The 25,771-nt window shown below is 39.9% G+C and overlaps 1 long non-coding RNA gene across 2 annotated transcripts in view; it reads left to right on the top strand.

Moving 5' to 3' along the window:
• The first annotated feature begins 334 nt into the window (after positions 1–334).
• Positions 335–25,771, top strand: part of LOC125610510 — a 38,366-nt gene continuing 12,929 nt past the window's right edge. Inside the window, exons 1-3 of one of the 2 annotated variants that reach the window (XR_007340501.1) lie at positions 335–427; positions 9,521–9,676; positions 14,890–15,020. This is a non-coding gene — a long non-coding RNA (uncharacterized LOC125610510). Of the gene's footprint in view, positions 428–5,067; positions 6,115–9,520; positions 9,677–14,889; positions 15,021–25,771 lie in introns of those variants that run through there. The other variant, XR_007340500.1, reaches the window with a different exon arrangement.

The following is a 25,771-nucleotide window of genomic DNA, read 5'->3' as shown; positions in this document are numbered from 1 at the left end:
ACATCTCTGACAATGAAAAACAGTAAGGAAGACAATTCTTTCATAAGTAGGAAGATGAAAGTGGTATATTTTTTACTAGGTGTTCTGGTTTGGATCTGGGGTGTCCTCCCAAAGCTCCTGTGTTAATGCAGGAATGTTCAGAGGTGAAATTGAGTAGATTATGACAGCCATTACCTAATCAGAACATCCTGATTTGAATGGACTAAGTGGGTGGTAACTATTGGCAAGTGGGATATGGTAGGAGGAGGTAGGTCACTGGGGGTGCACTTTGGGGGTTTATATTTTGTTTGTGGTTCTTCAATTCATTCTCTCTCCTTCCTCACTACCATGAATGAATAGCTTTCTTCCACTATACCCTTCTGCCATGCTGTTGTTTCTCACTTCAGAACAATGAAGCCAGCCTACCCTGGTCTGGACCTCTGAAATTGTGAGTCAAAATAAACTTTTCTTCCTCTTATTGTTCTTTTGGGCATTTTGGTCACAGTGATGAGAAGCTGACTAACACATTAGGTTTTTAGGGGTCTATTCTAAGGCAGGTCTTTAAATATGAATGCCTTACTAGGATTGAACAAAATTTATGACATCATTGTTTAGGATTGATGGCAAGGTGGTTTTGAAAGATAAACAATTATATGATGAGTCTAGTTGGGACATCTATTATAAGAAGGAGGGCTACAGTGTTTACTTTGATGAGGGAGAAATGGATTTTCTCATTGTTAGGAGAAATGGATTTTCAGAAACTTGCTGAAGCAAACAAAAGTAAACACGCAAGTTCATATTCCTGGGAAACTTGTTGGCAGAACTTTCATGGAATAGTCAAATGATATTAGTGCAGACAGGCAAATAGTTAAGTTGTGTTAATATAGACGGTGTGTTGCAGATGGTTTCCATTCTGAATTCAAGCAGGGAAAGTAAATAATCTCATTAAGAGTAAATATAAATTCAAGATAAATAAGGAAAATAAAATGAAATTACCCACATTTAAAAGGAATTCAATTCTTGACAACCCAAAGAAATTTTAAATGTTTTCTTGTAGACATATAAACTTGAACATGTTTATATCTTGGGATCCAAGATAAATAAAACATGGAGGAAAGCACAAAGTGCTAGAAATGAAAGTTGCCTGTGTTTTCAGAATAATAATCATGTTGCTTCCAAAGGTGCTTTCTCAGAGCAAGAGCCAAAGTCCTGACATTGACCTGAAAGGTTCTAAGTAGAGATCTGAATTGCTGATACCCCATGGATCTCATTTTCTGAAATCTTCTGTTCCATTCCTCCCCTCAGCCCCACTGGTATCCCTTTCCTTCTGCGAATGTCAAACAAGATCCTGCCTCCCTGTGCCTAGAGCATGTTTTCCTCACCCAATGAAGGTGTTTGTTCAAATATTACTTTATAAATGAGTCCTTCTCTAATACTGTAATATACAAAGGTGATTCTTATCCTTCTTGTCCTGTGTGTCATGTTATGAAAAGTCTTGTTAATATTTTACTTTGACTTTTCCTCTGAGTTAAATATGGAGCCTTGAAAGATTTTGAGCAGAGGAGTGATGTAATGAACAGATGTTTCAACAGAATTCCTCTGAACTGTAAGGGGTGGAATAAATATAGAAATGGGGGGGGTCCATTGAAAAGACTATTGTAATGATCCATGCCATAGGTAATGGTGACTCAGATCAGGTTGATAGTAGTTAAAAGTTATTGGATTTTAGATATATTTTAAGGAGGAGCCAATAAGATTCTCTGATGGATTAGAAATAGGATATGAGAGAAAGGAGGGAGATAATTTCAAGAATTTTGTCCCCAGTAACTGTAGAAATATGGTATGTACTGAGATGAGGAAGCCTGTGAGTAGAGAAAGTTTTAGGGGGAAGATCAGTTCAGTTTGGACATATTGAGTTTGAGATGTCTATTAGACTTCCAAATGTCAATGTTGAGTATCAGTTGGATATACAAATCTGGAGTTCTGAAGAGAGGTCTGGATTTTCAACATAAATTTGAATGTCATTGGCATATAGATGGTGTCTTAGCCTGAGTTTCCCAGAGAGCAGCGCTTGATGATAGTAGGAGGTACCAGTACAGAGAGTGGAAATGAGGGCCAAGGGGAATCGGGTGGGGAGGGAGAGAGAACCAAAATGAAACGTGTTACCAATCTGCATTGCCTCTAGATGAGACTGACTGCTAGATCCTGGGAGCTGTCTTACAAGAAATTATTGGAAGTACATTTTAGAACAATTTTCTGGGGGCCATGTTAGTTATCTTGAGCTTCCTTAACAAAATACCATGGATTGAGTGGCTTACACAACAGCAATTTATTTTCTCTTAATTCTGGAAGCTGGAGGTCCACCATCAGGGTGGCAGTGTGATCAGGGTTCTGATAAGGATGCTTCCTGGTTTGTAGATGGCAGCCTCCTGGCTGTGTGTTCACATGGTAGAGAGAGCTCTGGTGTCCTTCTCTTTTCTTATGAAAGCACCAACACTACTGGAATATGGCCCCACTCTTATGACCTGATATAATATTTATCACCTCCTCACAGGCTTTGTCTCCAAATACAGTCACACTGGGGGTTAAGGCAATTAGTCCACAGCATTCCTTCATGGGTCCTTCAATTCATGCCCTTCACACATGCAAAATATGTTTGTTTCATCCCAATAATCCCTAAAGTCTTAACCCACAATCGACTCTAAAGTCTAAGGTCTCATCTAAATATCATCTAAAGCAGAAATGAATAGAAATCAAGGTATGATCCACGCTAAAGCAGAATTCCGTAGCAGGGGGAAATGGGAGGATTCATCTATAGGCTCCAGTCTTTTTTTGTGGAAAAGGTCACCCCCTATCCAGCAGATAAATTCTTTTGAACTTCCAGGTTGTGAGTCCCTGGATTTCCATTGGGGCCTGCTGCTTAGATGGAGATGGAAGTCCTTAGTGTGAGGTTAAGAACCCTATGGGGGGGCTGGGGATGTGGCTCAAGCGGTAGCGCGCTCGCCTGGCATGCGTGCGGCCCGGGTTCGATCCTTATGGGACATGGAAGGCTCTGTCACATAGTGCCTGGGGGAATTTTTTTGGAGCCCATGTAGAGCTGGTTGCTGGAACAAGGAACTGTGAGGCCAAAGGGATCTGAAATAGTATGTCATTTGGCAGGAGTAGTTAGGAAAGAGACTTCTCTACTGGCTCCCATTCCTTAGTCAACCTAAAATGCCAATGTTTCAAAATATTTCTTGTATTAGCTTACGATGCTGGAATTGATTTTAATATGGAACAAAACCTTATATTCCACAATAAGGAACATAAGTTTCAATGACACATTGATATATAAAGACATATATGGACCCAAATTCATTCACGGAAGAGAACTCAAAATCAATTAAGGCACAATGACCTAAGGGCAGATCCTTTGCTGATCTGATGGAAAGAAGGGGAAGTTAAAAGGCATGGACACTGGACAGGGTCAGGATCCCTACTAAAGGTAGAGGAAAGAGATGAAATTCAATCAGCAAACATGGAGCTCTCCAGGATTCTTTGTTAGGCAGTTGCTTGCCTGGGTCCTGGAATATAGCAGGCTGCCAAACCGACCAGCTTCCTGTGTATTGGGGTCAGGACTGGAGGAGTCAACAGACATTCAGCAAATACAAATGGAAACTGAAAGGCGAGTGACTCACCCGAGATGGAGATTCAACCAAGAGATTTTAGTGGGGGGCTGCCCGAAGGGGAAGAAAAGGAGAGGCAGAGAGAGGAGGAGGGCAGAGAGAAAGAGAAAGAGAGTAGAGAAAGAAGAGGAAGAGGGCAGAGAGGAAGAGGAAGAGGGCAGAGAGCAGAGCTTGCAAGCTTGGGCTTAAGAAGGGTTGCATAGGTGACGTGGCAGGTGCTGATTGGCAGGGAACTGCGAGGGGACACTGTGTCCTGTGGGGATTGGTTGAGAAAACCTTTGAATTTGGCTCTCTTCTGCTTGGTGCCCTTCGGAGAGGATGAGGAGGGGTAAGGGATTCCATGATGTTCTCACGAGATGGAAACTTAACTTCAGCGGGGAGTCTCCCACACACCCAACAGGAACTATGTCAATGGGGTAAGTCTTACGTAGAAATGTCAAACAGGAGTAGAAAAGAGTGATGGAAGGGTATTTATTTAAAGTAATTGAATGGTGAGATAGGTGGAAAATGGAGGCAATGAATTAAAAAGTGGTTATATGATGAAGGAAAACAGGAGTCTTTTTTTTTTTGATAGGTTGATCGATTTAGTAAGCACTATTTATTTCACAGCAATACTTAGAAGGTGCAAGGAGTTTTTTTTTTTTAAGTTTATTTGGTTTTATCTTTTGAGACAGGGTCTTCCTCTGTTGCATAGGCTGGTCTGGAACTCAGGAGCTCAAATGATCCTCGTGTCTCAGCCTCCCAGGTACCTGGGACTACAGGCATGTGCCACTATCCATGGCTTTCACAAGGTTTTGTACAGTCCCAGTTTAAATGGGCCTTGCCCTAAGGCAGTATGTGTTCCTTTGCTCATAATATTTCCTGAAGTCTTGGCACTGTTCCAAGTTTTCAATCTCTGTAGGTGAAAAGAGTCGCTCATGCTGACACTAGCACTCAGGACTTAACTGTGTCTGCTTTAATGAATCCTCCTTCCTTTATACCTCAGGGCAAGGTTTGTTCTTCTTGTCAGTTTGAGTCCCATTATCTGAGTGTCCTTGTTCATAAATGACCCACCTCTCCTGTTTTGTAAACATCTCCTTTTCCATTGAGTCTTTCTCTTTGCTTTTAGAAAGGTCTGAGTCTTTCTCATCTTAAAACAACTCCTCCTAAACCTGATGACAGGCTACAGCCATTACCAATGACTGTCTTTTTGGTTACAACCCAGCCTAGAACTGTGTATATTCATGCTCTGTATCATTCCTATCACTTTTATCCCCCCTAAAATCTGGATTCCATACTACCTCTCTACACAATTCTTCTCCCAGTTCAATGATGAATTGTTCTTTGCCCAAACTGGCTCATACCTTTTGTACTTCATTGTATGCAAACTCTGAAGTGTCTTAATAATTCTTTCTTTTTCTGACCTTGCAAAGACAATTTTCCTGATGTCCTTTCTTTGGAGTTGCTCTTCAGTTTTCTTTGTGATTTTCCATCTGTCTTAATGTAGATGTTCTGTAGGACTGAATTTCCCAGCCAGCATGAAGAAATGAGCCCCTCAGTCCTTGCCTGTGTTTGTTGCCTGCAGATTTGAGCTGCTTTGTTTATCTGTTTATTCCAGTAGGATGCACACATACCATCAATGTCTATGTACCTTGTCATGGAAAAAGCTGGAAGGCAGTATCCTGGGATTCCATCTTCAGCCCTCCCCATTTTATTTTCTAGATATTCTATAGTGATATCATTCACTCAAGCACTCCCCGTAGGGAGATGAATTCTAAATTGCTATCTCCAGTTTTCATTTCTCTGTTGAGCTCTAGATCAATATGACCTCACCAAACACCTCTCCTTGGATGATTCTCAAACTTAACATGTCCAATATGAAACCTTTTATCTCTAATCTTGTTCCTGTCAGTGAATGATATCACTAACCACATCTGAATGTGGAAGCGATCCTTCTTATAACTCTATTACTTTCATATCTAATCAACCATCAAATCTTTGTGGCTTTGGTTGTGTTCCATCATGTCTATCTTGCTTGCCATAATTCTGAAGCTACTGTAGTCTAAGTCTTTTGAATTCTTTACCTGAACTACTATGGTAGATCTTATTGTTGGTCAAACATGTGCAGCTCTTCCTTGCAGTTCACTTTCTTGTGATGATCCCCACCGCCTTGTGAGAAGATTAGACATTCTGGCTTCAGTGAATTCAGAGAAGGTGGTCTAGGATTTGCTTTGGCTAGAAGAAGTACAAATGAAAGTTACCTAGAACAAGCCAAATTGTAAAGTTTGAGGCATGGTCTTTGAGTCTGCCAATTGTCCCAAGACTTCCGACACCAACTCTGAGGAGTTAGGGTCCAACTATAGTGTTAAAAGGAAGGGTCCACATGAAGCCACCCTACCTTCTCTCATAGACTACATTGTTAGGAAGATTCTTGAAACTCACTGAAAACTATTGGACTCATGATTGTGGCTTATTACAGGAGAAAATACAGGTAAGAAATCAACCAAAGGAGGAGGTATATAGAGCAGAGATTGGGGTGTGGATGTTTCCAAATGCAAAGTTCCTGTCATCTTCATGATGTATTACTCTGGAGCATGGATGTGTGATGATATACCTGGACTACTGCTTACTAGGAAAGTTTGCCTAGTTTTCATTAGTGCGCCATTCCATGTGCATGATTGACTGATTGCCCATGTGATTGACGCAAAGCACCTGCCCCAAGTCACATGGTTGTTCTTTCTGGTGTGTTCATCCTTTACCCTAAGACTATCACATGTGTCTGGCCCCACCCTAAAGTTTATGTGGCCAGCCCCAGCCCTAAACAAAGACATTTCTATGAAGTAGGATATGGATTTACTTCCTAGAAGCTAAGGGCAAAAGCTGGACCTCAATTTGGGCGAAGCCAAATTCTTTACTACATAGAAGTGAAGTACCTTATTTCCAAGAAGAAGCTTTAAATATCATGATGGGATTTGGACCATCTCTCCCCCTGTTCTGCCACATGGCCAGCAATAATCCAGATAAATCTACCTGGTTCTGGAGCGAACATGGTGTGAAACTGAGTTCCAGCTAGCCTACTATAACATAAATAAGGAATAAACATGGTGTTTTTGAGCCTCTGAGATTTTGGAGCTGTTACCATGGCATAATTTCTAGGTGAAATCAGCTAATGAAGCATTTAGCACCTGCCTCTCTCTTTTTCTGATGGACAGGCATTGCAGAAGTTTGAGCTTCAAGTCTTTAGTGGTGAATAGGTCAAACGATATATATTTCTTTGAGGCCTTTCCAGACCTCTGACCATGTGATTCTAGCTTATCCACTGGTAATAGGGGTGGTTAGTACTTCAAGGAGGAAGGACGGAAGCCTCGCCGTATTCTCCACTCCAGCTTTCAAAATAATAAATGTCATCAGGTATTTTGATCCTTCACCTACCTCCTTCCCTGGGCTCCTGGTACCTACCTTTCTTTAAATTCTGAAGAACCAAGAAAGGGAAAGAGGATGCTTAACAATTCCAATTGCTGCTGTCAGTACTTGCTGGTGGGCAGAACTGGGGAAGGTAGCTATTGATAGTTCAAACAGAGCTCACTGTTAGTCCATTTTTAATATATACTACTGTTCTGAGATCACAAAATGCACAATAATCTGCTTGCCATTGAAGCGGACATGAAGGAGCTAGTGGGGAAAGAATAAACATTTTGCTTTAATCAATTGGGTCATTTTCTAGAATGGATTTAGTTAATAGACGAGGCAGTTGGCGTTTTCAATGAATCTGAGGCTATCGTGTGCACAGGCAGGAAAGCCAGGAAGCAGCTGATGGACTGGCCTAGTGTAGCTGTCAAGAGGGCAAAAGAGGCCCTGAGAGAGGAGATGGAGTGGTGGGTGGTTCTGAAGAGGAGGCCAAGAGTCTATATTTGATCTAGGAGGTAAAAGGACAAAGTGGTTGAAGCAGTTCACATAAGAATTAATTTCCAGGGAAACAGGATACTTAGCAAATTGTCTCTTTTCCTGAATTGACAGATATGATAGGAACGAAAGTAATACATCTCAAAGGATGAGCAGTTTATTCCCAGGGGTACTTTATTTACTGAAAAGTAAATCTCACTGAGAACCCAGTTGGAAATATCTTTTCATTTACTATGCTCTCTGCCTGCCTTGCCTTTAATAGAAAACAAGCCAGGAATGTCCTCAAATAAAACTAAAGACCATACAGGCACTAGTGGGTTCTACAAGAACATTTATAACAATAATCGCAGACAGAGGATCATTCTTTCAGGGATTGTGGTTCCCAGGCCTTCTTGTTCAAGGAGAACAGAGTAATACTGTGTAGCACCAAGTCAGATACCTCCTATAAAATTCAGATGGCCAACTGGGGCTTGAAGGAAAGGAAATATGGACATCAAGAAAATATTCAAGGGCAGAATTTGTTTCTAAGGGGTAAGAAGATTTTACAGGAAATACTTTGGACAATTTATTTAACTACCAAATATCTTCAATTTACTTCTTTATTTTATTTTTTACTTTTTGGTACCAGAGATTTAACCCAGGGATGCTTAACCAATGAGCCATATCCCCAGCCTTTCTATATTTTTTATTTTGAGACAGAATCTTGTTAAATTACTGAGGGCCTCACTAAGTTGCTGTGGCTGGCTTTGAACTTGAGATCCTCCAGCCTTAGCCTCCCAAACTGCTGGGCTTACAGGTGTGCACCACCATTCCTGACTCAATTTAATTCTTCACTTTTCCTCCTTCTATAGTACCAAACCCTCTTCAGAAACCCCAGTCACTTTCCTTGAGCAAATATTGAACTGCTTCTAGGAGCATGTGATGCCCTTTCTTGAAACTAGCCGAGGAATGACAATGTCAAAGGCAGAAGGTCTATTATCTCAGTCTTTTTTCTTCTGCTAGAACAAAATATCTGAAGCTGAATTATTGTAAGTAAAAGAGGTTTATTTACTGCAATTCTGGAGATCCAAGAACATGCTGTTGATATCAGCTCAGCTCTGGTGAGGGCATTTTGGTTGCACTTCAAAATGGTGGATGGTTTCATGACTAGAGTGCATGAGAGAGGAAGGGATCACATGGTGAGACAGGAAGCAAGAGATGGAGCCACAAAAAATGAGCTTGCTTTATAGCAAACCACTCTCACAGGAACTAATTCACTTCTATGAGACCTGACCTAAGACCTGACTTGTTCCTGTGAGAGCATTAATCCATTCATGAGAAGGGAGCCCCCATAATCTGATTAACTTTCACTAGGTCCTACCTGTCCAAAGTTCTGTTATCTCTCAATATTGCCATACTGGGCCAGGCGCAATGGCGTACACCTGTAATCCCAGCGGCTCAGGAGGCTAAGGCAGGAGGATTGTGAGTTCAAAGCCAGCCTCAGCAAAAGTGAGGTGCTAAGCAACTCAGCAAGACCCTACCTCTAAATAGAATATAAAAAATAGGACTGGGGATGTGGATCAGTGGTTGAGTGTCCCTGAGTTCAATCTCCAGCACCAAAAAAAAAAAAAAAAAAAAAAAATTGCCAAACTGGGGAACAAATTTATAGTATGTGAAACTTTGATGGGACATATCCAAATGATATCCAAATGTGTTAGCTTTCCATTGCTATGACAAAATACTTGAGAAAATCAACTTAGAAGAGGAAGATTTATTCTGCTTCATGCTTTCAGTCAATGGTTGGCTGGCTTCATTGCTGTGGGCCTGTGTTATAGCAGAACATCATGGTAGAGGGGAATGTTGGAGGAAAGCTGCTCACACCACAGCTGCAGGGGAATGGACAGTGGGGGAGGGAGATAAGATACCATTCACAAGGGCACATCCTTTCGACTAGGTCCTACTAGATCACTGGTGGGAGTGAATGCTTGTGTTACACACTTCCCTTTCTTCTTTAGCATCGTCTCTGTGAGGAGAGAGGCCCTGGAGAAGTGGAACAGAGGATGGGATGGCTTTGATGTGTAAGATAAGATCTGAAATGTGGATAAATTACAGTTGGAGCCCAGTGGGGATGATGGAAGACCCTGGTCAAGCACAGGGTGGTGTGAAGACAGGTATGTGTGTGAATCTTTGTGGGGAATATGGAAGGAGGAGGGAGGGTGATAAATGAAAAGAACGGTGCTGTGAGATTTGAAGACCTGTTTTCTATTTCACAATTTTTAAATTTCTCATCTGGCAGTACCACTTATTTTTGGCCATACCATCTTAATTTATGAGTTTTACCTGTAGTGGTTCCTTCAGGATTTATATATTTTATATATACATAATTTTATAAACTTTGTTTTTAGGGCAATTTTAGATTCATAGAAAAGTTGAGCCACTGGTAGAAATTCCAATATCTACCCCCCCTGATTTCACTTTCCCCTGTTAGTTATTGCATTAAAATGGTGAAGTGTTTTTTATAATCAGTGAAACAATATTGATATAGTGTGAGCTGACAGTCATAGTTCATATTAAGTTTCACTCTGTTGTATACTTCTGTGAGTGTTGGCAAATGTACAATGTCATTTATCTAGTGTTACAGTAGCATCTAAAGCAGTTTCACTGCCTCAACAATCTCTGTGTCCTCCCCCAGGATTCAATTTTATTTTAATTTAGTAGCTAATGGAAGCATCAATTAAGTGTACATCTGTACATGTGAGACATGAATATGTACATCTATAATTTTACATGTGCCCACAATCTTTATTTAAGTGACACCAGTTTCTTCTGGTTGCTTTTAAACTATTTCCAATAAAATAAGAGGCTGCATGTATGTAAAACCTTTACACTTTTACCTTGTGTCTGAGGTGTTTTCTTAAACGAGACAATGCAACAGTATTATCATCTATCATTAAACCCATACAGTGTCAAACTTATCACCTTGGCACTTTTATGATCCTTAAGATGTCCTTGTAAAGGCTGGATGTCATGGTAACCAGTGTTATAGATCAGGATCTAACACTGCTGAGCATCTCTTAATAAATCAGGCATAATTGGCATATATGCATTAGAATGAATTAAAAGTTATTCAACTGGAATGATTTTATATTGGGCAACATTAAGTCATTAAATTTGCTTGTCCTGATCTTCCTTCACTGAGTCTTGGTATACTTATTTGACTTAGAATAAAACCTTACCTTTTAATATCCTGCTTTTAAGAAGCAGATATTTGTGCATAGTGTGTTATAAAACAACTCATTGCATTGTTTACATTTTTGCTTTTGACTGTTAAATTCAAATTCTGGTGGGTTCAGGTCAGAGAGGAAATGAATTACAAGACATTCTTTCTATACTTCAGTGGACTAAAGATGCTTGCCTGGTACATCAACATACCTAGCTACTCTGGAGTCATAAGGAAGGTAACTGCATGGGCTAGAGTATATGTGCTGGAAATAGTTAATCCACTCACCATGCTCTCGTATTATCTATTTGGTCATCTCCAAATCTTGGATGGAGCCAGAAAGAACTAATTATTAGGAAAGCCAGCAAAAAAGAAATGTAGGAAGGGGCAGATAGCAGAGTGAGTTGTTACTTAGGGTAATTAGCAGAGTAGCAGATCCATCTTCTAGGAGCTTGTTAGAAATTCAAATCTCAGGCTTCTCACCCAAATGAACAGAATCAGGACGTTTAAAAACCATGATACCCAAGTGAACAGTGTGTATGGTGAAGATTGGAAAGCACTGGCTTGGTGGTTAAGTGTGTACACATTGGAGAAAGAAGGATATGGGTTTAAATTATGACTTCATTAATTTCTGATGGAATTGGGAAAGTTACTTAGTTTCAGTTTCTTGATCTTGTAACATGGCAATCATAATGTACTTACTTCTTAGGAGCATAATGTCACAATGTATATAGAGTGTCTAGCACAGTGCCTCATACATAGGAGGGCTCTTGTGAGCTGTAACTAAAACTGGTAGGAGAATGAATATATTCCGGCAATGTAAATGAGAGAATAAACCCCAGCTGGAAAATGTGGAGTGGTATCTGAGTCAAATTCAGTAAGAAATTTTATTACTGTATTTTGTGTGGCTATAATAAAATACCTGAGGCTGGGTAACTTAAAACAAAAAAAGTTTAGTTAGCGGGTGAACCTACAATATTGGGTGACCCCATCTGTTTGGCCTGTGGTGAAGGCCTTCTGTTTGCATCACAACATGACAGATGGCATCATGGTTGGGTGCCTGTGCAAGAGTAGTGAGTCATGCATGTGAAAGAGGAATTCGAGGGGAGGTGCCAGGCTCCCTTCTAAAACCCATTCTCGCAGGGTGTTAAGGCGCATGCCTGTAATCTTAGCAGCTTGGGAAGCTGAGGCAGAGGATTGAGAGTTCAAAGCCGGCCTTAGCAAAAGCAAGGCTCTAAGCAACTCAGTGAGACTCTGTCTCTAAATAAACTACAAAATAGGGCTGGGGATGTGGCTCAGTGGTTGAGTGCCCCTGAGTTCAATTCCTGATACTCAAAAACAAAACAAAACAAACGAACAAAAAAACCCCCAAACCAAACCAAAACCATTGTCATGGGAACTAATCTAGTCCCATAAATATACATAAAATCCCTTCTAGGATAGAGCCATTGTGACCTAATTACCTTATTACCTTGCCCTAGACCCCACATCTTTAAGGTCCCACCACCTCAACACTGCCACACTGTGGACCCAGTTTCCAGCACATGTAACTGAGGGACGCACTCAAAACATATCCAAACCATACAGAAATGGTGAACACCCTTAGAACTTAGGAAGTTCCCAGAGATTCCAGACAGTACAACCAAACTTCCCGGGGGGTTTATGCAGCGAGGATCCACCCCACCAATACAGTTCAGCTTTAGTAGTTACATATTTTAAAACATTCTAGGTATTCAGGAATTGAGTACCATTGTCTCAGCAGGTTTCACAAAGGAAGAATCAGGTAAATGAGGAGGTGAGAAAAGAACCATCCCACACAAGACTCACAGGAGGTCATGCTGGAGAGGAACCTTGGAGGCTTTCTACTTCAAATATTCATTTGATGTCTCAGTTCCCACCAAATTGTTGTTCAGCCTATGGCTGAATTCCATCTGTAGTCACTTAGCGCTTCTCCTGAGTTAACTGAGAAGTAGCTGCTGTGTGTGGGCTTAGAAGTGTTTTGGAGGCCAGATGACTCAGAAGTTTGGTGTCGGGCACACAGACAAAAACAATTGGAAAATTTCAAACAGATTCTCCATGTTTGTAACAATATTTATTGAAGTTCCAATAAACAGTATTGACTATTTTACAGGTATCAGGTTAACTGCTGGGGATAAAAAAATATACCTAAGACATAGAACTCACACTTTGGTTGAGTTTATAATCTAGATAAATGGCAGGCATATACATAATCATTGTAATATCATGTATTAATGGCAATAATAGAAGACTGAAAAAATAGGTTCAGAGAAGCAGAGACATAGACCATTCATTCTGTTGGAGCATGTTGGACATTTGTTAAGAAATTTTTGTTTTTAAGAAATGTTTTCATTAGTGCATTATGGTTACTCATAATAGTGGGGTTCGTTTTTACATAATCAAACATGCATGGAATATATTTTGTTCCATTTCAGTCGCCATTACTTCCTCTTTCCCTCTCTATGGTCCTCTTCCTCTACTTTACTGGTCTTCCTTCTTTTTGTTTTTATTGTTTTTTAAATTGGTGCTTTATAGATGTACATAAATGTGAAATTTACATAGCACAATTTGGTCAACTTCATTCTGCATTTACTCATTTTTCCCATTCACTCACTCTATCCCCTTCCTCAACTTCACTGATCTCCCTTCCATTGTTTTTTCTTTTCTTTTCTTTTTTTGTTTTTGTTTTGTTTTGTTTTGTTTTTTGGTCCTGGGGATTGAACTCAGGGGCACTCAACCACTCAGCCACATCCCCAGCCCTATTTTGTCTCACTGAGGTGCTTAATGCCTCACTTTTCCTGAGGCAGGCTTTGAACTTGCAATCCTCCTGCCTCAGCCTCCTGAGCTGCTGGGATTACAGGCATGTGCTACCATATCTGGCCCTTCCATTTTCATGGCACCTACCTCACCCCTCCTTTGTTTTTGCTCTGGCTTCTGCATATCTGAGAAAACATTTGATCCGTGATTTTCTGAGTCTGGCTTACTTCATTTAGCATGATGTTCTCTAGTTCCATCTATTTACCAGCAAATGCTGAAGTTTCATTCTTCTTTATGACTGAATAAAACTCTATTGTATCTGTATAAGTACACATATACATATACACCACATTTTATTTATCCATTCATCTGTTGATGGGCACCGGGGCTGGCTTCATAACTTGGTTATTGTGAATTGTGTTGCTAAAAACATAGATATGGCTGTATCACAATGGTATGAGGACTTTAGTTCTTTTGGGCAAATACCAAGGAGTAGGGTGGTTGGATCATATGGTGGTTCCATTCTTAGTCTTTTGAGGACTGCTTTCTAAAGTGGTTGTGCTGATTTGTAGTCCCACCAACAATGTATGGCTGTAGTTTTTCCCACATCTTCACCAGCATTTATTATTATTTATATTCTTGATGATTGCCATTCTAACTGCAGTGAAATGAAATCTCAATGTAGTTTTGATTTTCATTTCCCTGATTGCTAGAGATATTGAACAATTTTTTCATATATTTGTTGGTCATTTGTATTTCTTCTTTCAAGAAATGTCTGTTTAGTTCTTTTGCCCTTTTATTGATTGGACTACTTGGGGTTTTTTTGTGTGTTGTTTTTATTTCTTTTTATATTCTGGATATTGGTTCCTTGTTGGAGAAATAGCTGGCAAAATTTTTCTCCCATTCTATAGGCCCTCTCTTTGTACCCTTAATTGTTTCTTTTGCTGTGCAAAAGCTTTTTAATTTAATTCCAACCTACTTATTAATTCTTGGTTTTATTTCTTGAGCTTTAGGGGTCTTGTGGAGGAAATTAGTTTCTACACAAATATGGTAGAGTGTTGACCCTATATTTTCTTCTAGCAGCTACAAAGTTTCTGATCCAATTCCTATCTTTGAACCACTTTGGTTTGACTTTTATGCAGTGTTTGAGAGATACAAATCTAGTTTCATTCTTCTACATATGAATATTGACTGTATCTATGTGAGTTTGTTCCTGTGTCTTCTTTTCTAATCCATTGACCGTCTTCTGCTGTTTTTGTTACTATAGCTCTGTACAATTTGAGCTTAGGAACTGTGATGCTTCCATTATTGCTCTTCTTGTTTGGTGTTGCTTTGGCTATTCTTCTATTCTTCTTAATACATTTTTAGGACTGTTTTTATTTTTCCTAGATCTGGAAGAGTGTCCTTGGCATTTTGATGGGAGTTGTATCAAATCTATATAATGCTTTTGGTAGTATGGCCATTTTGACAATATTACTTCTGCCTATCCAAGAACATGGGAGGTCTTTCCATCTTCTAAGGTAAGAAAATGGTTTTTAAACCTGATTGTAAGATATTAGTATTTGCTGAATAAATGTGTGGGCACACGAATTGTGTGCGTGTGCTCCTAAGGGATCGTAGCTGATGTCCAGTATATTTCAGTTCTGAGGTGGGCTACTTCTCTATCCCTCTTCCTTTGTTAGGTGAAGTTGGAAATATTACTTCTCATTTATGAACCTCAAATTGAAACAAGGGCACTTTTAGTGTTTTCCAATAAATAATACTGCTTTGCAAATTCTGCTTTAACAAATTCAATGTGTGATGATAGAAATTTATGAACACAAATAAGGTTGATATACACATAAAATCATTCTTTACTTCATGGAATTTATTTTCAGAATGTTTACAGCTTCTCTTTAGAGCATTTCAAATGTAATTTGACATGAAATTTTTTCTTTTATCTTGCTTTTACATATACATCAATTTAAATGATAAGGATCATAAAAATAAATGTTAGAAGTAATTTCCTTATTATTCCTGTTTTTCCTTAAATAATTTGTGTTGGGAATGTATAGATCATAGAAGCAATGAGATATATATTATATTTTTTAAATCTTAAGGTATTCCTCAGGTATTCCTTCTTTGGAACATCCATCCATCCTCCCAAGTCACTAATGGATCTATCTACTCTAAGCCAAGAGTTATTAATTTTCTTCCTATAGATGTAGTGACATTGAGCACAACTAAATAAAAAAAAATCAATCTCAAGAATTGAACAGTCTAAAGTATTTTCTAGTTTTTAAATTATTTTTAAAAATAAAATTTGGATATAACTCTCTCTCTCTCTCTCTCTCTCTCTCTCTCTATATATATATATATATATATATATATATATAATACACTATCCATGTGTATATAAAATACATCATATATATATATGAATACACCATAGTGAATCTTTACATCATGTACAGCCACAAGACTGGGATCCTATTTAGAATAAATTATACTCCATGTAGGTATACTATGTCAAAATACACTCTACTGTCATGTTATCTAAAAAGAACAAATACAAAATTGATTTAAAAAATAAAATTTGAATTTTATACCTTTAGTGAATCATCAGGTAACTCAAGAGATTATTTCTTTGCAATAATTTTTAGAAAGAAATTTGAATTTCACTGTTTTCCTAAAATGAAATGAATGTTACCCTCCAATATTTCAAATATCCATGAATTATCATTCAATACACTTGATACTTGGACTTTTAAATATTTTGTAATTTATTTGATACATTTCACCATGCTTACCTAAGACAAACTTCTAAATATCTGAACACTTTTAAGAATGTCTTTAGCTTCTTGGACATCAACCTGGTATGAAACAGCAGTTTGTTGCAAATGGTGTAGATGAATTAGAAACAGATGGATTCTATTTCTATGAATAAATATAATTAAAGAGTTAAAATCTTGGAGAAAAAACTATACGTGCTAAAACCAAATGGTTGAATACATAGTTGGGAGTTTGACTAACATTAGCTAGGTTGGGATTCCTTTCCCCACCCACATCAAAGTGTCTTTTGGGCTACTCTTCACTGTGTATCTTTGTCTGGAAGGTATTTATGACTAAGTTGGACTGCTCAATCAGAGTTAGACTACCTGCTGTGCACAGGAAAGGATCCCTGCTGTCATTCCATCAAAGCTTAGACCTACAGATATGGCAGCTAGTAATCATGTTACCATCCCTAGTTCCTGTTCCTGCTCTAAGTGTCCACTTGTTACAGCCAATAGTTGCTTCCACTGTACCCCAGGAGCTGACATTATTGAGCCACACTAAGGGTTTGCTCATTTAGATGGGACCAATAAGCAGGATTCACAAATAGATCTGATATTTGATATCCAGAAGAGGGCAGTAGGACACAGAGATTAAAATCCGTGCAACTAGACACTGTGACTAACAAAGGTTGCTAACAGCTATTCAGTGTTAGATCAAACCCATCCCTTCCCTTTGGCATACCACGGGCATTCTGGAGTAGTGAAGGAAAAAAAAAAAGAAAGAAAGAAAGAAAAGAAACTAATACTTGCTGAGCACCTATGATGTGTGAAGCACTAACCAGGTGTTTCTCACATGTGTAAATCATGGCAGTCCTGAGTTGTAGGTATTATATTATTCCCATTCACATTGATGAGAAAAATCAATGTTCAGAGGGTGAAAGAAACTTGCCTGAAATCACACAGCAAGTTGTGGAACCAAAATTAAAATCCAAATTTGATCCCAAAAGCTCTGCTCAACCATATCAGAATCAGAGTTTGATGACTGGTCCTCTCCCTTCTACACTTGTTGATCTTGGGGAAGTAACTTAACCATTCAGTACTTCAGTTTCTGAATCAGTAAAGAAAAACTAACAATATTCTCTGATTCTTTAGGAGTTAGTCTCTGGATCAATTTCTCCATGATCAGCTCTGGCCAAGAGGATAGACTTTCTCTTTGGGTAATATTCTAAATCAGAATAAAAATCAGAGAAAATTAATTCTGGAAGGAACACAGAGAGAGGTTGCCCAATACTTTCTTCTGAAATACACAATGCCTAGAGTGTTCAAATAATTTAAAACTTGAGAGGGACAGACACTAGAACTCAGGATTGACATTTTTTTATCCAATTTACCTTTATTTGCCTCTCTGCATCATTTGCTGGGGATACAGATGTGCAGATGTTGATGATGCTATTGATGAGGGTGAGATTGACAATCAACGTGCCTGAGGAAATCATAGAGGGATTACTTCATTTTAGAAGGAATTAATTTTATTAGGAAGCCCTTTTTCCTTTGCTCTGTTCAACGCAGAGACCAGAAAAGAAAAACATGATTTGTCTACCAAGTCCGACGGTTGACACGAAGGCAGGAAAGGTCAGGGTATGCACATTTAAGATATTCTTCAAAAGAGAAATGCTAAAATGCAGACTTCAATCAGTGCTAATCTTAGATTTATATGATTCTGTCCTTATCAGTCAATATAACTGACTTTCTCAAGGATCTGTAGTGGAGAGGCTGACTCCTTCAAAGCAATGCAAGATACTTATTTAATGTAGCGGTGCCTCCTTGGAGAGATTTTTAGGTAACCAGCCATAGTTCATTCCATTTATTCTAACTTCTTCCTTCATGAATTTGGCATAATTTTTCTAGTCCTCAAAGTCTTACATTCACGAGGAATTGTATGAAAGAAAGAGAATAGAGTGAAATAAAGAAGGACAGGGAGGGAGGGAGAAATGCCTTAGTCTTCAGCTCCAAGGGACTGAGATGCCAAGGCACCTTGTTTCTGTGTTTGAAGAATCCCCCAGGTTCCACTGGCCTGTGGATTCATGGACCACAGTTAGGAAAGCTGATAATCAGGTGCATGATTATAAATAGCTTTTTACTTTTAAATGGTAATACTTTTAAAAGTATTTGCAATAAATAAAACTGGTTTTACTAATTCATCCAAAGGTGTCTTTCTGTGTTAAAAATTGTCTGAAAATGAAGATTTCTAATACTTTAAGTGATCTATCCCTTTGCTCACCTTGGGGCTTTCCCACATCCCATGCTTTCCTCTTATTCTGCAAGTCCTCTGGGATCTTCCTTTCCCTGAAAGTGCCAGAACTTCTCGGGGGTCTGGAGAAGGTGGCTCACGTGGTGAGCCATGGACATGTGTTCTGTGTGTGTACTCGAAGGGCCATTCTGGAGACTGAGGGAAAGGACAGATGTCCTTGCTTCTGGACTCATTTCCTGAACATCTGCCTCATTCGTTCACAATTAGTCACAAGTCAAAGCCTGTTCCAGCTTTCTGTTATCACTGGCCAAATTTTGTGTTTTATTTGTGTCTTGTGGTTCAATGCCTGTCTCCGTTCCAAGTATACCCAACCTGAACTCACACCCAGCACCCAGAACGGCGCCCAGAACACAGGGTTGTGATAGCACTTGTTAATCATCTCAAATGGTGCTCTGTACGGGACAAAACTTCAGATTTTGGACTGATTAGGAAAATAGATTTTGAGATGTGAAATATAAAGAAATAAGGAACAAAAAGTGGGTGGGATGGTAATGGCACCTGATCTCTCAGAGTGCAGAGTTTAGCATCTTAACAAACCTGACAGTACTTCCCGAGGGCTGAAATTGCCTCTGGATGGGGGCACAGGGTAGCTAAGGCTGAGGGGTCTGGGAGGTGATTGGCTCTGGAGACTAGAGCCTTCCCATTCTCCATCATCTATAGAACCTGTTGTCTTGGAATACTATTATTTCAGCATGATAGGTGTTTCATGCAAGTTGTAGTAATTTGGTCTCCTATAGCATTCCTGGAAGGAATGATAGGCTATATACACACACACACAATTTTTTACTAAAAATACTGTGACCAATAGAGATATTATAATTTTGGGTGTTAGAATAGCCAGGGAAAATAACAGATAATATAATTTGAGAGTGAAATGGTCTCAACAAACATTAAATGCTTGCATTTAATGATGAATGCTATGATAACAAATTAGGGCTGTTGCTTCTTAAAGCATGGTCAGTCATATAAAAGGTTAACATGGCCAGTAGCGTTTAATACAGATTATTGGTGTGTTGAGTTATGAGAAGAACAAAGGTCTGACTTTGCCATTTGTACAATAGGTCCAATGATGGATACTCAGAATATCTTGTATCTCATCACATCACTCTGTAACACCACTATCACTTTTATCATAAAAGAATTATGTTACTCCATATATGAAAAATGCATTCTTGAACCGCCGTGAATTAGTTTTTAATGTACTGTGACCTTGGATTGCCCTGGGATATTAATGCTAAATGATTACTTCTGAATGCTTTTTGAATAGCTGCATAGTGCAATTAAATGTGCCATCCATCATGGATGACAGAGCCAGACGTCTCTTCTGGTCAAGGAACCCAAAGAGGTCTTGAGAAGGATGGTGATTCCGCACTGCTGAGGAGGGCAGAGAAAGGAATCTCCTGTTAGTGGTAAAATAAGTACAGACTAAAGTATGTGATAACCTTTTCCTGGGGTTATTCAATAGGAAATAAAATTTTGATTAATAACCATAAAGGAAGACGATTTTTTGATGACTGCCATTGGCAATGTCCCATTATGTCTGCCAAATGCCCAAATGACTAATTGTCATTTCTGAGTGACAAGTTGCCAAATACCATGTGTGGGGTGTGTGTGTGTGTGTGTGTGTGTGTGTGTGTGTAGAGGGGTACATAAGAAAGAAAAGAATTTGGTTCATATTCTAGCCTCTTTTCTAGAAGAGGCTTATGTTGAATTATGACTTGTCTCTGTGTGGGACCTTGTAAATCTTGCACTTAATCAAATATTTTTCATCAAATTGTTTGGAGTTGGAAAATTGTGACAGATGAGAGGGTGGCGTGAAAAGCCAAGATGAAGTAGAGGGTCTTTTACCTATTGGCCAATGGTTTAAACTCAGCCTTCTTGGCTGGTAGCTGAAAGTGATTATTGACCTGCTGGTTGTGGACAGGTGGATAGAACCTAATTGTCTGCTGACTTCACAGTCTGCAGAAAAGCCCCCACTTCAGCAGAATTCATTGGAACTGTGCTTAGCTATCTTACAGACCAGTGACAAGAGCCACTCAGTGGAAAAGCTACTTCAAAATGGCCGGATGCTAGAGCTGGTGTGTGAGTGACCTGAGGATTTTAATCTTCAAGTTATCCACTGGGAGAAATCTTAACTAAAACAGAACCATCTTAATATTTCTTCCACTGGTGACATTTGCGGGGGTGTGTGTGCAGGTACCAGGGATTGAACGCAGGGCACACTTGACCACTGAGCTACATCCCCAGTCCTATTTTGTATTTTATTTAGAGATAGGGTCTTACTTAATTACTCAGTGCCTTGCTTTTGCTGAGGTGGACTTTGAACTCTCGATCCTGACTCAGTCCCCTGAGCCACTGGGATTACAGGCGGGCACCACAGCATTCGGCCAACTGGTGATATTTCTAAAAGAATCATTAAGAATTTTGTCTTGGTATTATGGAAAGGAACCATGGTTGTACAAGTCAATACAACTTCAGAACTCAGCCTTAAGTGTACCAACTTAACTAGGTCCAGTCTACTTGTAACCTCAAGCCAGATCTACTTGGGGGGCTAAATCAAAACTGAAGGCTCCAATGAGCCTCTCCCAGAGACCTCTTGGGGCTTTCCTGGGTCTTACTAAGCTCCAGATGGAAAACAGATTTATCTATATATAGGTCAAGGTCCCCATTCCCAACCTCCCCTGACCCCTGCAGTTGTAAGCCTCTCTTGCTGTTTAAAGAATATAACCTTGCATTTAAATGCTAATGTTTGAGGATAATGGCATAGCCTAGATATATCAATACTTCTCCTCTCAAATGATACTGATAAAAGCTACTTGCAAATATGTTTATACTCTCGTCTCAGTGGACTGACTTCCTGGATGAGCCTTCTAGAGCATTTCTTGTGCTGCTATTCTAGAGCTCGGCATTCAGTGCTTTTTGTTTCTAGAGACTTGCATTTTGTAATTATTTATTATGTGTTATCATGTGTCTGTCCATTACACTGCCAGTTCCATGAAGGAGGGTCATTATTTTATTTGATGTATCAAACGCCTAGCACGGTGCGTACACGTAATGGGTCCACAAGCAACATTTGTAGAATGACTGCATGAATAAACAAGCACTTGTTAGAAACACACTTACATGCCTGTGTGAATGGAGAAAGTGGCCTTGGAAGAAGAAATGAGTGAATGTTTTTATTTATTTATTTATTTATTTTTTGAATTTTTTTTTATTGGTTGTTCAAAACATTACAAAGCTCATGACATATCATCTTTCATACATTTGATTCAAGTGAGTTATGAACTCCCATTTTTACCCCAAATACAAATTGCAGAATCACATCAGTTGAGTGAATGTTTTTAAAAGTTATCAAATTATGAGTTTGAAACTTAATTACAAAAAAATACAATATGAATAAAAAAATTCAAAAGTTCTTTAATAAGGCAGAGCAGAATCAGGAAAGCTTCCAATACTTCCTTGCTGGCTTTGTAGCTCACTAACTCTGAGCCAATTCTCTTCCTAAATGCCTTGAGAAGCGCTATTTGCTCCAGATTACAGAGCAGTAAACATACCCTCTCAGTTCAAACCCCACGATTTCCCATTGGAATTATGGCAAGCGTTTTTTAACCAAATTCACTGATTCAAGAGTGGCCAGCCTCTGTCAGACCCTTCCTTTATGGCATGCCAGATAAATCTTTCCCTAATGCCAATCTCATCATGCTGTTCCACACTTCAAAAGCTTTCAGTAACATCCAATGGCTGGTAGAATAAAATCTAAATTTCTTGCCATGGTTTTTGGCTTTGTTCTTGACCTTGCTCTTCTCTGTGGTTGCACCTCCTGTCTCACTCTGTCTAAATCCTTGCAGATGTCCCACTCTATGTTTCTGCAAGACCTGCGTGGTCTTCTTTTTTCAGCATCAAATTCAGATTTCACCTCATCCTGACCCCTCATCTCCACCTTTCCATCACCAGCCTCCTGCTGACCTCTCTCTTACCTGCTCCCTAATACACTGTGGTAGCCCCTGTACCTCTGTGGTTGTGTGGCTTTGATCTGTGCTTTCACCAGACACCAAGCTCCTGAGGGCAGGACTCTTCTTCAGTGTCTGTGTTTCTGGTGGTGCTGTCACAGTGAGTGTGTGGATGCTCAGCAAGTAGGTGGCTGACTCACTACATTAGCCTGTCAGCACTTCACCTGGTACTTGACAATCAATCTTTGGAATTCATAGGACTGAGGATTTCACTCAGGGGCAAGGGAGAGCATGAGGTCAGCTGATTAGTTAATTGTCAGGTCTTTGTTGTACTCCATGCTATATCAAAACAAGACAAAAAAGCTGTTGAATCCCAGTGGTTCAGGAGACTGAGATAGGATGATCACAAGTTCAAAGCCAGCCTCAGCTACTTAGCGAGGCCTTGTCTCAATATTAAATATCAAAAAGGCTGGGGATGTGTCTCTGTGATTAAACACTCCTGAGTTCAATCCCAGGTAAAAACAAACAAACAAATAAATAAATTTAAATAAAGAATATGTATTTTAACTGGTGTGATTAAGTCAAAAGATTTCCTTCTCTTTCGAAATCCATTTCTGTATAAACCTGACCTTATCTTACTGTCATGCACACTCTCATCTTAGCTTGCTGTTATCAGTCAGCTTGTTACCCTGTAGTAACAAGCACCCTTACTCCCTTAGTGGCTCACAAGAACAAAGGTTTACTTCTTGCTCCTGTTGCATGTGTGTCCTAAGTTGGCCATGATTCTGATCCTTTTCAGTGGGTGGACAGCAGCCCCCCTTTCTCTCTGGGATCTTGCTGGGCTCACAGCAGAGGAAAAAGAGAAATCACAGCAAAACACACATCTGGCTTTAATGCTTCTGCCTACAAGCGTTGTTTCTGCCTATGTTTCATCAGCAAAACAAGACTCAAGGGTAGCTGTGGTATACTCCCATGGGAGGAAGGAAAGCCGATAGTGTGAACAATCATATAGTTTATCACACTCCCCTACTGGATTATCAACCCCTAGAGGGCAGGAGGTTTTGTGTCCTCTGACTCAAAAGCCTGGGCCCTTGCCAAAGAACACTGTTTACTTTTGAAATAAATAACAGAGGTGATATACTTCAGAAATAACAGATGTTTTTAGAATACTACTCTGTTTACTTGTTTCTTGTTTCAGATGTTTGACACTCATTATTTAAAAGGGCTTATTTTTTCCAATAGGATATTTAATGCTTGATGTTAATTTGAATAGATTAATTGATTACTTATAAGAATTCTACTTCATCTGTATTCATATGTCCTATTTTTCCCAACTAGTCTGCAACCAGAGGGGTTTCCTCCAGGAGGAAATGAATGTTCAGGAAGTGTTGTTGACTATATTGTTTGGCCAGTGGTTGGCCTATGATTTCCCCGATAACAAATCCCAAAGCCTAGGTTCAGTATATGACTTGTCAACAAACCACCTTTCTACCATTACCTTCAGTTACTTGAGCTGACCTCACTCCAGCCGTGTGGATGGCTTTCTCTGTGATGTATGTTCCATGCTTTCCAACCTGCCTTGGTCTATTTGAGCTGCTATCATAAAAATACCATAGACTGAGTGGCTTAAACAACAAATGTATTTATCTCATAGTTCTGGAGATTGAGAAGTCCAAAACCAAGGGACCAGCAGATTGAGTGACTGGTAAGGGCCCATTTCTTGGTTCAGAGGATATCTTCTTGCTGAGTTCTTACATGGGGATAAAGAGTGACAGAGCTTTCTAGTGTCCCTTTTATAGGGCACTAATGCCGCCCCCTCCCCCTGCGCCGGCAAGGTAGATGGAACTATGACCACCCACAGAACAGGCCCAGCGGCCTGCTGAGGGGCAGAGCCGCCCCCCACCCCCCGCGCCTGCCAGGTAGGCGGAACTGTGACCACCGACAGAAAAGGCCCTAATTGCGAGGGCTCCATCCTTATGACCTTATCACTTCCCAAAGGCTTCATGTCCAACTATCATCACGTTGAGGGATAGAATTCATTATATGAACTTTAGTGGGGGCAGGGGGAACAGACATTTCCATGGTACCACCTTTGTGTCTTTCTTCTGGTTGTGCCCCTCCCTGCAATGATCCATTGCCCATACCCATATGTTCTACTCCTTCCCAGTCCTTAGAACGTGTCTCACAAAGTCCCTGGCATATCACCTAGGGATATAACCCACATTACATTTCATACCCTTTACATTCTTCTTCTTTTTTTATTAGTTACACATGACAGTACAATGATCTTGACATATCATACATTTGAATCAAATGGGGTATAATTTCTCATTTTTCCGAGTGTACAGGTTGCAGAATCACATTGGTTATACAGTCACATATATACATACAGCGATACTAGTGTCTATTTTATTCTGCTGCCCTTCCTATCCCTCCTTTCCTTCCCCTCCCCTCCCATTAGATAATCTTCTGTCTCAAAACAGAGGAAATGTATATTTTATCATATCTGTAAAGTCCCTTTGCCATGTAATGTGATTTTAACATATTCCTGAGATTAGGATGTGGACATTAGTGGATGTCCTGATTCAGCCTCCCATTTCATGTCTTTCAAAAGCTATTCACTAGCCAGACTATAATATTGACTTTTTAATAAAGAAAGAAAAAATGACTGACTTTTCCAGAAAATAAAAATAAGATATTTCAAAAGGCTTATATACTGAGGATTGGGGAATGAGGTAGTAATTTTCTCTTTACAGAAGTTCATTTGTTTTATTTTGTTGAGCAGGTGAAGATCACAGGCTTTATAGAGTTAGAAATGAATTTAAATTAAGGGTCCACCATGAAATTACTACTCAAGTTGGGTGAATTTCTTATCTTCTGAATCTCAACTGTCTCAATTTTGAAGAGAGGGTAATAATGATTGTCGAACTGTGACCACCCACAGAGCAGGCCCAACGGCCTGCTGAGGGGCAGAGCCACCCCCACCCCCCGCGCCTGCCAGGTAGGCGGAACTGTGACCACCAACAGAAAAGGCCCAGTGGCCCGCGGAGGGACAGAGCTTCCAAGCACTCCTGCAAGGTAGGCGGGCCTGCGACCCACCGGCAGAACAGGCGCAGCGGCCTGCTGAGAGGCAGAGCCGCCCCCTCCCCCTGCGCCGGCAATGTAGACGGAACTGTGACCACCCACAGAGCAGGCCCAGAGGCCTGCTGAGGGGCAGAGCCGCCCCCCACCCCCCGCGCCTGCCAGGTAGGCGGAAC

This window comes from Marmota marmota, unplaced genomic scaffold (genome assembly GCF_001458135.2).
Source record: "Marmota marmota marmota unplaced genomic scaffold, marMar, whole genome shotgun sequence".
NCBI lineage: Eukaryota > Metazoa > Chordata > Mammalia > Rodentia > Sciuridae > Marmota > Marmota marmota.
The sequence above is the reverse complement of the archived record's forward strand: the minus strand, read 5'-3'. Positions and strand labels throughout refer to the sequence as shown.